The sequence below is a fragment of the Notamacropus eugenii genome, chromosome 6 (genome assembly GCF_028372415.1).
Source record: "Notamacropus eugenii isolate mMacEug1 chromosome 6, mMacEug1.pri_v2, whole genome shotgun sequence".
Lineage (NCBI taxonomy): Eukaryota > Metazoa > Chordata > Mammalia > Diprotodontia > Macropodidae > Notamacropus > Notamacropus eugenii.
Window position 1 is genome coordinate 260,933,443 of NC_092877.1, and position 13,552 is coordinate 260,946,994.

Below are 13,552 nucleotides of genomic sequence, written 5' to 3' on the forward strand. Positions count from 1 at the left end.
AGGCTGAGCTTAATCTATGATGGCTAAACAGTCAGAATGAAACATGGCCGAACAAATCCATTTAGTTTACTACATCTCCACTCTGTTCCATCTACCCAGATGCACCACAGCTGAAGCAACCATATGGAGATCCAGATGGATTGCTAACACAGCCAAAACTATTGATTCCTCATTTTCATCTAGTTGTTTGGCTGCATACAGAAAACAAGTGAGTCTATGAAGTTGAATTAAAAAAAAATGAAGCCACTATGTGGCTTATTTAGGGGAAGTTGAGGACACTACCATGTCTCTAATCACTTGGTTTCATAATCTCAGTTTCATCCTTGACTCTTCTTTCTCTCTGTCTTATCTAATCAGTTGCCAATTCTCCCTTCTGAACAGAACATCTTCACTTCATTCACATTGCCATCACCTGAGTTCAGGTCCTCACTACCTTTTACCCAGATGAAGAATAATAGTTTCCTACCTGGTCTCCTTCCAGTCTTCCTCTTCTCTAATCCATTCTCCACCTACCTATCAAAATCATCTCCTTGTGGCATGGATCTGATTACGACACATCTATACTCAAAAATCTTCACTCTCAATGTCTTCTAGGATAAAATATTGACTTTTCATGGCCAGCATTTAAAGTCCTAGCTCCTTCTGACTGCAAGTTGCCTTTGTATATTTACTTTATTTTACTTCACTATAGGTGTTCCACATTACAGCCCAAATGATCTGTTACCCAAACAGATGCAGTACAGGCAGTTCTCACTGTAAGTAAGCAAAATATTCAGCAGACCTTTATGTAAAGTGATTACAAAATGTGAACCAGCCTTCTAAATGAAGTAATTGAGAGGGAGGGGCATTGAGAAGGGAGGAAAGAAGGGCACTGTAAAAGGAAGGGGACTGGAACGGGGTTTGAAGACTCATGGGGGCCAGGCAGAGCCAGAGGAGGAATACATGACCTTAGAATGAGCAACATGGGGGCTTGACTAGAATAGAGAGGAAGAAAAGGAGGAAGGAGGAAAACACAAAGTACTTGAGCATGGATGGAAAGAAGACAGAAACAAGGCCATATAGGCAGGCAGAGTGGGCAAGTTCTCATTTCTCTGTGCTGGACAAGCTGTGTAACTGATCCACAGGAGATGTGCCTAGCATGCAGTCTTCTTTACAAATAAAGGCTTTAAACATCAATCTGGCAATAGACTGAGCCTACCTCCAGCCTAGACAAACATAGGAAAGTTCAATAGCAGAGGGCTGGTCACATCATGATTTATCCACTGCAGCCTATGAAACAGAAAAATGCCAAATGATCCTCAGTTTGGTGTGGCACTTGTTATTAATGGTAGATAAGTGGTAAGAAAGTGGGCAGAGAGTATCCAGAGCCATGAAGATTTTGGACTGTCTATAAACCTGACCTTATCCATTTGAGAGAATTAATCATTTGAGGACATGAATTCTTAATTCTCAATATGACTGAAACCAGAAGAAAGAGGTGAATGGCAGCTAAATGGAGGCCTATTTCATAGATTCTTCAGGAAGAGGCTAGCCATTAATGATGTATGAAGAATTAGAGTGGAGTACACATGAGTAAAATAGATAGGTTGGTTACGTGGTGAGATTAAGGCATACTAGTTGAACAGCCCAAGTGCCCCATTGGCCTCATCACAACATCAAGAGAAAGTGTGAAAATTAAAGCAAAAAATATTTACTTATCACCTTTATGTGACTTTTTAGAAATCCTCTCAACATTTTAAAACATGTATTATATAGCTCAATGATTAATTGGCAAGTATTTGCCAGAAAGACCTAAGAATGTTCCACATAAGAGGAAAATACCAAAGAACACTCACTTTAAAGAGGGGCTAATACTATAAATGTAATTTCATGATTGTCCCATTTATGGTGGACTTTGGAAAAATTGGTACTTGGGCCATAAGTTTAGGTGGTTTTAGACACTAAGGAAAAAAGTGGGGCAGAGGCAAGACTTAAGGGATTAATCAGATGACATGTTAGCAAAAGAATCAGTATTTGTAAGGGCAGATTAAGCACCAAGAAGTTCCACCAAGAGCTTGAGCAACTGAGATCTCAGAATCCAAGCAAAGAGTCCAAACAACATGTACCAAGCACCATAAGGAGAAAGGAGCCTGATACAGAACCAGCTTTCCTCTATGAGAACTTGAATACACCTCAATTTTTGTTATGTCATTATTTCCTTTACACCTACCATTTGGATATCTTAGTAATTACTTTTCTGGGGTCTATTTATTGAGAGGAGTGAAAACACTTGATTACTAGGATGGAAGATAAAGCAAAATAATTATTGACACTAATATAATTGACCCTCGCATTAATTAAGTCCCATCCATTTGAGTAAATATTTGCTAAGTGTCTATAAGTGTTCAAGGCCTTAAAGGAAGAACAAGATATGAGATGAAAGAGAAAACAAAGTCCAAATGGAGCTGCTTCTCACAGTAGCCATAATGATGATGATAAGATACTCTCGAGAGAATTCAAGACTATTCAACTTTTATTTTGTTTCTGTTTTCTCTAGCTTGAAGTACAGTGGAATGATACTGAGACTGGAACCCAGTGGAAGTGAGGAGATGATTAGAGAGCATATATCTGGCTTCTGAGATCAGACCACTGCTGCAGAAGAATGGCATCCCAGGGTACTCAAAGGATGTGCAGGTATGATAATTGAATCACTATGCATGATCTTTGATAAATCATAGAAAATAAATAGGCCAAATAAAATTAAATGTCCTGATTTTCAAAAACGAGAAAGGGGCATAGCTCTTACAATAAAATCTACACCTGCTGAAATATGCTTATTTCCAAAATAGCCAACACAGAACTTGAGGAATCCAGAATTGCTGTGTTACAGAAGTATATTCTTTAGAACAAGTACGGTAATTAATTGTCCCACTTCTCTTTGACCCTAATGAGTTTTTAAACATTGATTAGGGTTAAGACATCACAAAATAGGCCTGACTTCAGTGAAGTTACTAAACTGGTAGATGAGGGAAATGCCCTAGGCATTACTTTCATGAATTTCATCAAGCATTTGACAGACTCATATCTTTGTGGACAATATGGAAAGAGGTTGGTTATATGACAGTAGATCTAAGTGAATTTTTGTTGGTTAAATGACTAGACTCAAAGAATTGTTTATCAGAATCAACATGAAGAAAGATCACTGCTGGATTACACTGACTATTTGAGTTGTTTTTATTTGGGGGGGGTGCTATTCAAGATTTTTATTAATGATTTAGATGAAGGAATAGATGGCATGCATCTCAAGACTGCAGATGGCACAAACTTGGGAAGGAAAGATACCAAATGCACTAGAAAGTAATTAGAATCACAAGAGATCATTCCAGACTAGCATTAAAAAAGATAAATTAAATGGAGATATATGTAAAATCATTGAACTGAGACTCAAGTGGAGAAAGTTTGGTTAGACAGTAGTTCTTATGAAAAGATCTTAGCATTTCCAAGGACTCAAAATGAGTCAACAATGTAACATGGAAATAAAAAATACTAATGCTATCACTAGACTGCAATAATAGAGATATGGTCATTATGACTGAGGGGAGAAATCTCTGGTACTTCATTGAAGAGCATTACTCAAATTCTGAAGACTCCATTGCCTAGAATAAGACTATGTATCTGAACACAGGATACATGCATAATAAAGGAAGCTCCTATGGTGCTGGGGTAGAGTCAAGATGGTGGAGTAGAGGCAGAAACTCAGCTGGACTCTCCCAATATTCCCATGCATACAACTTTAAAAATAATGCCTCAAACAGATTCTGGAGTGGCAGTCCAAAAAAGGTCAAGGTGAGGTATTTTTCCAGACTAAGACAACTTAAGAGTTCTACGACACTGAGGTGGGGACCAGGCCGAAGCAACGTATAGAGGTTGGAATAATCAGCAGCAGATTTTGGAAGTGTCTGTAACAGTAGCAGCAGCAGTTTCAGAAAAGAAAAACGGAATTGGTCAAATGGAAAGAGATTCACAAAAATTCATGGAAAAGAACTTTTTTTTAAAAAGCAGGATTAGCCAAATGGAAAAAGAGGAACAAAAACTCATTGAAGAATACAATTCCTTAAAAAGTAAAAGTGAAGAAGTGGAAGTTGCTGAGTCTATGAAACATTAAGATGTAATAAAACAAAGACAAAATAATGAAAAATAGAAAAAGTGAGATATTTCATCAAGAAGAAAATGATGTGGAAAATGGACTGAAGAGAGATAATTTTAGTTAATAAAAACCACCTAGATACCACATTTGAAGAAATTATAAAGTAAAACTATGCTGATATTCTACAGTTACAAAATGTGTTCCCCACAAATATGGATCTAAAAAATTGGAGAGGTATTAATTGCTTGTGGGGTGGGTAGGCTGAACCAATGTTATACAAACAACAATTCTACCTTAGTTAACTTACTTATTCAGTGCCATACCCCTCAATCTACCAAAATTATTTTGTAGAGCTAGAAAGAAATAATATCAAAATTCCTCTGGAAAAACACAGGGTTTAAAATATCAAAGAAATCAATAAAAAAAATGTAAAGACAGCCCAACAGTACTAAATTTTAAACTGTATTACAATGTAGTAATCACGAAAAGAATCTGGTACTAGGTAAGAAATAGATTAGAACAGATTAGATACACAATACACAGAAGCAAATGCCCACAGTAATCTACTATTTGATGAATCTAAATGTCCAAACTTTTGGGACAAGAACTCACTATTTTACAAGATCTACTGTGAAAACTGGAAAGCAATTTGACAGAAACTCAACATGGACCAATATCTTACACCATATGCCAAGATAAGGCCAAAATAGGAACATAATTTAGACTTTGAGAGTAACATAATAAGCAAATTAAAGGAGTATGGAAAATTTTACTTGTCAGATCTGTGGATAAGGGAAGGATTAATGACTAAAAAATATAAGACTACAAGACGTAAAATGAATGATTTTGATTACATTAAAAAAATCTTTTTTGTGCAAACAAAATTGATGCACCCAAAATTAAAGGAAAGCAGGAAATTGGTCTAAAAATTACAGCAAGTTTCTCTGATCAAGGCCTCATTTATCAAATATCTATACAACTGAGTAAAATTTATAAAAAGAAGAACCATTCTCCATAAATGGTCAATGGTTAGGAAAAGGCTGTTTTCAGACAAAGTAATCCAAACTATCTATAGTTATATAAAAATGCCCTAAATTATTGTTTATTGGATAAATGCTGATTAAAACAACTCTGAAGTACCATCTAACACCTATGAAACTGACATGACAGAAAAGGAAAATGAGAAATGTTGGAGATGATGAAAAAAAAAATTGGGACACTAATGCACCATTGGTAGAGCTGTGAACTGATTCAATCATTCGGGAAATCATTTTGGAACCATGCCCAAAGAGCTATTGAACTGCATACTCTTTGACCCAGCAATATCACTACTAGGTATGTAACCCAAAAAAAATTCAAAGAAAAAGGAAAAGACTCATATACACACAAATATTTATAGATACTCTTTTTTGTAGTGGCTAAAAATTGCCAATTGAGGGGATGCCCACCACTGGAGAAAGGCTGAACAGGTTGTGGTATACAATTGTGAAAGAATACTATTGTGGTATAGGAAATGGTGAGCAGGACATTTGCAGGTTAAAACTGGAAAGAAATATTATCTGTTGCAGTATGAGGTGAGCAGAACCAGGAAAACATCTTATCCAGTAATTTTGTAGTATGATGAACTGTGAGTGACTTGGCTATTGTAATCAACACAATGATCAAAGATAGTTCTAGGCTCATGATGAAAAATGCTATCCATCTCCAGAGAGAGAGAACTAATGGAGTCTGAGTGAAGATTAGAGTCTAATTTTTTTCACTTTTTAAAAGTTTTCTTGCTCTTTGCAACATGGCTAAATTTGAAATATGTTTTGTACAGTTTTGCATGTATAAATGATAACACATTTCTTGTCTCTCAGTGCGTGGGGTGGAAGGAGATGAAGGTGAGAGGATAAAAACTGTAGCTTAAAAATTTTAAATATTTATGTTAAATTAATGTTAAAAATAAATAAATTTGTTTTAAAAATAAGCAAATAGTTTAAATATTTGAGAGGAAAATGTGAAATTGGCCTGGAAAAAGGTGATAAAGAAGCTGTGGTCAGCAAGATGATACAAGATAGAGAGAAGCTGATCAAGATTGTCATGATTTCCCCAAACTTTGGAGTCTCAAAAGAGTCTCAGTGACCCTCTGAAGCAAGTCAAAAGGACATGAGTATTTCACTAGAGAAATTTAAGGAGGTCCATGTCATTTGCTGAGAAAGGAGAAGTAAAGTGAGGGAACAAATTGAAGAACTTTTCTATCTATGATACAAGTCAAATTATGTTGAAGCTTAAATTTTTTCTACTAGTGAGAAATCTGAGAAACCTTTAGGCAAATATACATATTTTTATATAGTGGCTGATAACGTTATTAAATTTAACTTTTTCTTATTCATTTTACAATTCTGTCCTTATTAAATAATTTTGTATTTGCTTAATTGTTCTAGTCTGGTCTGTTAGCCATCATAGATATCTAGACTTGAACTTGACTTTCTATATTCCAAGCCTCTGTTGGAATTAGGGCTCCACCTATTGAATTATTCTGATTTCCAAAATAGTCAATATAGTACCCAAGAAATGTTTAAGTCCATAATTGCTGTCCCATTTGTCTTTCATCCCAAAAAAGTTTTATACATTGACTGGAATTGGTAAATTACAAAATAGTCCATCAGCTTAGCATTTGGGTGAAATGTAGTAAAAGAATAACTGGGATATGGTTGAACTTTAAAGTCGTACGTAACTCTGTAGACCATGAAAATAACAAAGGAGGTTCACAGGTTTTGTCCATCTTGAACCTCCTGTTTATGACTTGATATCAGATACCTGAAGCTTAATACTTAGTTCTTTCCCTTTCCTGAGGAATACCTCTATCAAATCTTTCCATAAACCTACAGTTTTGATGTTGCTTCTATACTCAGCTAGACCTCCTACTTTTCTATCTAATTGCATTCCATCCTATTCTGGACATAATTGTAATGCATTATGTTAGATGCTTCTATCAGAACTAAAATAGCCATTATAACTATTCCTGACTAATCTGTAAAAGAAGATTTTGTCCCTGCCTAAGCATGCTACATCCTTCTAGGATCATGTTCAAGAATCAAAAGAACTTGGCAACTGAGTGGACACAGAATTTGAGGAAAAGAATAGTGTTAAAGATGGAAGTCAGAATCCTTAGGGACATTAAAAAATGTTATGACAAATTTTGAAAGTAATAAATTGAATTCCGTTTGACATAAATTGGATATAAAGTATGAACCAGACATCTATCTAAGGCAACTGTGACCCTGAAAATATGTGTTAATCAAGGAGTCACTTATAGAGTGATGATAGTCAAGGGAGGGAGTGCATAGAGAGAAAAAGTCTCTTGGGCAATGGATTTGGAGAAATATGAGAAGTCAAAAGAAGACAAAGGGAAAGAGGAGCCAGAGATATAGTAATATAATTCAGTGCCACAGAAACCAAAGAATGAGAAGGTATTACAAGGAAGGGAATGGTGATCAATACCAAATACCCCAGAGAAGTCAAGCAGGACAGAAAAAAAAGTCTACTGGATTCAGCAATAATGAATTCATCAGTGATTTTTTAGTGAACTGTTTTAGTAGAGTTGTAGGGAAAAAGCCACATTTCAAGAGTTTGAGGAACAAGTATGTAGTAAGAACATTAAAGCATTGAGGCTACACTTTCTGGATGTTTGAAACATAAAAGTACAATTGTAGATTAAGACACAGAAGATAAGTCAAGACTCATAGACTAAAACTTTTCCTTTTATAAATAGGGACACCATAGGGTATGAAACTGAAATAATTTTTAGAGAATATTTAAAACTAGGTCCTCTGACTCCAATTTCTTTCCTCTTAAAACTGTACTATGTTTAAAACCAGAATAACTTGAAGTCATGCAACAACAAAAGAAGTTTTATTTTTTAGGATGGAGAAGGGTCAGCATGTTTGTGGTCTGACGGGGAGAAAGACAATAGAGAGGAAAAGACTATAAATCCATGAAAGCTAAAGGATTTGAGAAGTTGAGAAAGATCCTGGAAGAGACAAAATGGATTGATATAAAAAATGCAGGATGAGAGGTTAATTTTAACAAAGGATTGGTATGTTTTTATTTCTCAGAGGCTGGAAAATAGGCTGTTGGTGATCATACTGGAAGGTTTTAAGGAAGAAACAGAGAGTTGAAAGCATTGAAGCAGGTGATCTTCTTAGTGAAGTATGAAATGAGATCATCACCTGAGAATGAGAAGCTAGAAACTGAGATGAAGTCTTCAGAAGAGAAAGAAGGTTTGGAACATCTGTTGTAGTAATGTGATAGAGACAAAGGGAAAAATCAATAAAAGAATTCTCATGTATCAGTGAAGGCTCAGTTTGGATTCCTTGAACAAATGATGACCTGAGAGGCAGTGTGGCATGATGTATAAAAAGCTGGTGGTAGTGGCAAGGATCATATCCCACTTCTGATACATATTGTGTGTGTATGACTCCGTGCAAGTGACTAAACTTCTCAGGGTCTCATGAAACTCTGTTAAGAATAAAAGTCTCCAATTTATATGAGACGAGGGATGTTCTTCATCAGGAGTTCTCCAAATCAATAAAATCAGAGGCTTATACAAAAAAAGAATTTGTTCTTGATCCAGTTAATAATATTTTTCTATTGTTGAACATTATATGTCATTTGTATTACACAACTGCAGACATCTTTTCCTTAAACATATCCTCTTGTTCTTTCATGTATATACCTCTTGTTCACCCAACTAGAGTGTTTAATTTTTAAGAAGAACCATGACTTCTATGTTTTCTATTGTCAATAATACTGGGTGAAGATTCCTTTAAATAGTGGAAATATGAGGTTGTAAAGATAGTGAGTTTTCATTTAAATTTTAATTAATTACTTTCACTAATTGCTTGGTTTTGTATGTAGAAACATTCAGACAGAAAAAAATGCACATGGGTGACACATTATGCGAAAAAACAAACCAAAATTAAAATGATTTTGTCTTCTTCTCTATGTCTATAAACTAGTGGTAAGAAATCTGAAGAAAAATAATCAGTTAACACTATACACTTTCGTACTTTAAAAGTTTGAACAACTAACTATAAGTAAATGGATAGTGACTTAATGATTTAGAGAAGGAATGCCTTTTAGATTTTAATGAAACTTGTACGTGATATGTAATATGCTTATTTAAGAAAAATAAGAGAAGGGAACAAATAAAATGACTGACTAATTTCTCCCAAATAATGAGTAGTTCACTAAACTTTGATAAGTTTTTCTACCAAACTAATTTGTTGGCCAATTTTTTGGCATCATATGAATAATACCATATTAATGTAGCAAAGTATTTTACATACATCATCTCATTGATGAGAAATGAAAATTCAGTTTATGGTGTGACAATTTAATTATGATTAAGTATTTCCAAAATAAATAGAGTAGCCTAAAGGTAAAAGGTTCAGTTCAGGACAATCAAATTTTAGTTCTGCCTATGTCCTCCTCATTCCTAATAGTGTGCTATGAACATTTTTAGAAAGCCACATATCACAGAAAGAAGTCTTTTGAGAAACACTGGTCAATATTGAGATGGTGGAAGTATTTTTTTTTCCTAAGCGCTGAGCCTCCTGGTCCCTGGATTTGTTATGTGCAGATAAGAATCAATCCCAGGATATCTTGTGATGCCTTAACATAGAGATTTTTTTTTGTTTTCATCGTCTTTCTAATGTTCATTCTAGGTGCTTGCTTTTGTTTTCAAGTAGGCTACTTGATAAAAGAGTTAATAATGTCACAGGATTATATGTAAAATTTTACAGTCATACCTCATATGACAAAAGCACAATATTGCCATCAGACACAAATAATAGCACAATTAGATTAATTATGTTTTTGGATCAAACTGGAGGGAAAAAATAGAGTAGACAAAGATATTTTAAATACAGGAGCTATATGAGCCCTTAGTTTTGAAATAGTTACAAAAGCTAAATCCATAAAAATGCAGAAAAGTTATAACACTTGTGTTTGTATGGAATTTTGTGGTTTTCTGAGCACTTTTTAGAATAGCAAAACCATTTTCATGTATTTAATTATAGAATCTTAGAGTTGGAAGGAACTTTAGAGGTCATCCAATTGTAATTCACATTTACATAGGGAGGATTTTAATGTAATGATATACTATGCACATTTTGATTGAATTACATAGCTAACTAACCAACCATTTGTTCTATAAATCAGGAGCCATGGTAACACAGCATGAAATAGTGAGGAAAGATCTGAATCAGCCAGAAGAATTGAATTTTGCTCTCAGTTTTGCTGGTTACTAGGTATATGACCTTAAGTTTTCAAAGCTCAAAATTTTTGAAATTCACAAAAACCTGGTGAGATTACTGGTGCTATTTTTAGTATTCTCATTTTCAAGAAATGAGGAAATTGAAACTCACAGAGTGACTTATCTACATTTGGACAGCTAGCAATTGTTGGAGTTGGAATTTGAACCCAGGCATACTTACTGCAAGTCTGCTGGTCTATTTATTTCTTATACTATGCTGTCTCTCTAGTCTATTCTCCCATTCAGTGAAAGAATTCTTCCATTAATCAAATTCTTTCATTTTACCAATGAGGAAGGTGATCACCAGGGAAATGACATCAGTTGCATAGGGAAATACTTAACTTGTAGTAAAACTGGAACGCAAACTTAGGTGTCCTGGGTGGTTCAGAACTTTTTGTACTACACTATGATATTCCATAATGACTTTTGACTTATAGAATATAGAGTTTGTATAGATAGCTATACAATATAATTAAAACATGTTAAATCCAAACCAATTGTGCATCATTACACGTTAAAATCCTTCCTTGCTGTGGCTTTAATTTGGGGTGTCAAGATTCCTGGAAAATCATCTGAGTTATTAGTCCATCTCTCCTAAGCAGTTTGGTACAACACTTGACCTGTGTCCTAAGATAACCTATCAGAGAGATAAAGGCTGGAGATAAAATCTAAGGAGAAAAGCAGCTCAAAGAGAAGGTGGTAACTCTGTGGCAGCTGCAGCAGTATTTCTTTTCTTTTCTTTCTTTCTTTTCTTTTTTTTTTACTTGAGCTTGGAAGAAGAACAGTGAGAAAAGAAGTTGGGGGGAAGGAGGAGTGGAATGGTAGGCCAGAGACAGAAAATGATAGCATTGAAATTCTGCTGTCCTTGGTTCTGATCTGGTTATCTTTCTCTGGTTACCCTGAATTTTGAATCTCTGATTTCCTCTAATAATCAACTCAAGCATCACACCTCCTGCTCCTCTCCCATTGCTAATCTTCCCCTACCTCCATTACTTCCTATTTATGATAAATATAATTGCATATGTATGTGTTATTTCCCTTGATAAGCTTCTGAGGAGAAGAGACTATTATCTTTTTTTTTTTGTCTTTGAATCTCTATCACTTAGCACAGCACCTGCCCGCTATTTGGTACTTAATAAATATCTGTTGATTGAATGATCTGTTTCATCCTTTCAGTCCTAGACATTAGCTTCTAACCACCCATCTTGATTTTTGCTGCAATCAACCCTTCTGTTTTCCTAAATTCCTTTACCCAGCTCCCCCATGGAAGGAAATGCAATATTCTAAAGTCACCTTTAACCTGATACCTTGGAATAAGTAGATCTTTATTACATTTTGTAAGGAATTTTCTTGCTATTTCCATTTTGAATTTAAGTGATATCACTAGTAGAGATCCTTCTTCAACCCACAGAGATTATATCTTTTCCATAACATAGTATTCTCCAACAAGTCTCCAAATTACTAGAGAATAATAGTATGGGCAACCAGAACCATAACTATATGCAATCAACCAAGAGGCAGATGGAACTACAGGTTACATATCACCCTTCCTTGCAATAGACAATAATCAATTATGAGCTTATGTCCATCATAATCATACCTACCCCTATCCTTTAGCATTTTCTTGTTCATTGCCTTACCTTAGTAATAGAAGCTTTCTTCCTCCCTTCTTCTGAGCTGAATGTTAGCCACTCAGAGGAATTTTAATCTAAACTAATTGACTGCTGACTAAAGAAGATGTGTTGGTGCTAGTGGAAAAATCCCACATCCCTGATACCTACTCTCTAAATCATCTCATGGTATAGCTGTAATAGGTGCCTCTGAGAGGACAGGTTCTGTACTTGGGGCCAGTGACTAGTAAATAAGATGACTTTCCCCTCTTTTATTTTGTGTGTGATAGAGTGTGTTACACAAGAACAGCAAGAATAGATGGGTTATGATCTGGATTACATATATTGTTACATTGTCTTTCCATATAGATATCATTATACTGTTTTACCTAAATCCACCCATCTTCCTCATTTTACTATTATTGTATATGTGCATCACTATCCCTTTTTCAGTCACTCAGGTTCTCACAATCTCAGTCATCTCTAACTCTTCACTCTCCATCATTCCATAGTTATATAACTTATCTTGTTAATTGCCAGGTCTTATCAGTTCCACCATTACATCTCCCATATATATCCTCTTCTCTATACTCACACCAACATTTCTAGTCTAGCCTCCCATCACCTCTCACCTAGACTATGGTAAGAGCTTTCTAACTGGTCTCTCTCCTTTATTCCTCTCTCTTATTCCATCCTCCACAGAACTAATTCCTAAATTTCAATTCATTCCCATACTCAATTAACTCCATTGATTCCCTGATGATTTTAAGACCTAATATTAATTCATTTTATCTCATTATTTTAGAATTCCTGTATTGAAGATTAATAACATACATTTATATGATGTATAAATAAATGAATATACAAATTTGGATTGTGTTATAGGCAAGCCTGACTCAGGCTGGTACCCTATCAGTTCAGGTTCAATGTTGGAATCAAATGAGACACTCATAGGTGAATCAAAACTTAACAAAAACAATAAAATGAAATACAGATGATTCAATAATTAACAAGAAGAAGTTAGCTTAGTCATAGCACAGAAAAGATGTCCAACAAAGATACTCCAGCACTTATCTCAGATAAATTCTATCTCCCTGCACCTGTATTCATATGAATATATCTGGCCAGCAGAGCAGAGTGTGGTGCTTTGATTCATCTTGGGATATTCTCCAGGATGGAAGGGCTTTGATTTTACGTGGATTGACCTTTTATGTCCTCAGTTCATCAGAAAGTCCTATTAATATGGTAAAAGGCAAGGAAGAGGTATCAAGGTACAGGTTAACCTTTAACCTAATGGTCCAATCAAGTTTTAGGGAAAACTTAATCACCTGTCAGTGGAAAATTAATGAGTAGAGTCTTGGTAGGTAGCAATCCTATCCCAGGGTACAGGCTCAAATTTTTTTTTCACAAATAGAGGTACATGATTAGAAAAGTTTGAAGTTTCGAGTAAACAATTTTCGGGTATTACTGTGGAAGAAAAATTATATTACATTGTGGTGATATGCCAACCTTGTA

At 35.0% G+C, this 13,552-nt stretch overlaps 1 long non-coding RNA gene across 1 annotated transcript; it reads left to right on the forward strand.

The window, feature by feature from the left end:
- Positions 1–443: 443 nt before the first annotated feature.
- Positions 444–8,460, forward strand: LOC140512863 (uncharacterized). The gene is made up of 3 exons (XR_011969956.1): positions 444–755; positions 2,537–2,673; positions 8,227–8,460. It is a non-coding gene; the product is annotated as an uncharacterized lncRNA (long non-coding RNA).
- Positions 8,461–13,552: the final 5,092 nt, after the last annotated feature.